The sequence below is a fragment of the Equus asinus genome, chromosome 17 (assembly GCF_041296235.1).
Source record: "Equus asinus isolate D_3611 breed Donkey chromosome 17, EquAss-T2T_v2, whole genome shotgun sequence".
Classification (NCBI taxonomy): domain Eukaryota; kingdom Metazoa; phylum Chordata; class Mammalia; order Perissodactyla; family Equidae; genus Equus; species Equus asinus.
This window is the reverse complement of record NC_091806.1, coordinates 17,007,861-17,009,842: the sequence shown is the minus strand read 5'-3', so window position 1 is coordinate 17,009,842 and position 1,982 is coordinate 17,007,861. Positions and strand designations below refer to the sequence as shown.

General features: G+C 40.3%; 1 pseudogene; it reads right to left on the bottom strand.

The window, feature by feature from the left end:
- Positions 1-731: 731 nt before the first annotated feature.
- On the bottom strand, positions 732-1,673 carry LOC139040503 (olfactory receptor 4C6-like; annotated as a pseudogene).
- Positions 1,674-1,982: the final 309 nt, after the last annotated feature.

Below are 1,982 nucleotides of genomic sequence, written 5' to 3'. Positions count from 1 at the left end.
CTAAAGGCAATGGGAAGCCAAGGAAGGATATAAAGCACTAGACTATCATAATCCTTATGTTGTAAATACCCTAACTCATAAATCAGATCTCTCTCTCTCTCTCTCTCTCTCTATATATATATATATATAAAATATATATATATAATATATATATAATGTTATTTTTTTTAAAGATTGGCATCTGACCTAACAACTGTTGCCAACCTTTTTTTTTTTAATTGCTTTTTCTCCCCCAATCCCGCCAGCACTTTGTTGTATATTTTAGTTGTGGGTCCTTCTAGTTGTGGCATGTGGGATGCCGCCTCAACATGGCCTGATGAGTGGTGCCATGTCCGCACCCAGGATCTGAACCGGTGAAACCCTGGGTGGCTGAAGCAGAGCGCACGAACTTAACCACATTGCCATGGGGCCATCCCCAGATTTATATTTTTAAGAGATCCTTCTGGCTGCTGTTGGAGAATGGGCAGTTTTATTTCTCATGTATTCCCTTTTAAATTTTGCTAGAAAAGAATATTTTATTTTTTTAATTGAGGTAAAAATGTTTTCCAAAACTTTTTATGGTAATTATGTTTGTGATGGATGCTAACTAGACTTATTATGGTGATCATTCTGCAATATATACAAATATCTAATGTTTATGTCTCACACTTGAAACTAATGTAATGTTATATGTCAATTACATCTCACACATTTCTGAGAGAATGACTTCTTATGGGAAACACATGATGCTCTCAGTATGACAGCTGTTTGCCAACCAAAGTGCCTTGTTTCCTCGACAGTTTCCTCATGGCATTTTTTACGTCTGTGTTCCTCAGGGTGTAGATCAAAGGATTTAACATGGGTGCGATGATAGCATTAGACACATTCATTGCCTTGTCTATGGGGTGAGTAGCCATAGGTCTTACATACAAGAAAATGCATGGTGCAAAGAACAGCATGACCACTGTGAAGTGGGAGCCACAGGTGGAGAGAGCTTTGTGTTGCCCTTCAGAGCTGCAAGACTTCAGAGAGCAGAGGATGACCACGTAGGAGCTGATGAGGATAAGGAAGACAGTCATACACATCACCTCACTGTTGAGGATGACTAAGAGCCCCAGGATGTGGGTGTCCATGCAGGCCAGTTTCGGCAATGGAAACAAATCACATAGAAAGTGATCTATGATATTGGGACCACCGAAAGGTATTTGGTACACAAAGAGAAGCTGTATTACTGCGTGGGTAAATCTGCCCATGCAGGCCACTCCCAGCAACAGGCAGCACACCCGAGGGCTCATAATGGTCATGTAGTGTAGGGGTTTACAGATGGCCACATAGCGGTCATAGGCCATAACAGTGAGAAGGATGCTCTCCACACCACCAAAGAAATGCTCTGCAAAGAGCTGGGCCATTCAGCCTTCGAAGGAGATGATGGTGCTCTCAGAGAGTGAGTCTACAATCATCTTGGGGGCGATAACAGAAGAGAAGGCAGCATCCAACAGGGACAATGAAGTAAGGAAAAAATACATAGGTGATCTCAGACTCTCACTCATGATCATGGTTACTACAATGAGTAGGTTTCCCAAAACAGTGGACACATACATGATTAGAAATAAAACAGAGAACACTTTCTTCAGGTCCAGGTTCTCTGTAAAACCCAAAAGTATGAATTCTGTCACATTGTTTTGATTTCCCATTTATTGGGTGTTGATATTAGATTCAGCTGAGAGTTGGAAAACCTAAAAAAGCAACATATGATTTATAATTACTGATTATTTGGCTTCATATATTTCCAGGACCTCAGGGAAGTTTTGTTTATTTTTATTCATTTATTCATCATCCAAGCCATTGACTTTTTAGAGCATGCTAAATAAAGAACTAAAAAGATAAAGACCTCATGAATGCACAGTTTCCTCCAAGCCTTTCCGCCTCCCTTTTCAATGGTTCTTCCATGTGAAATAGGTTTTTCCTCCTCCTCCCTTTGATTGTTATCATTATTAGCCAAC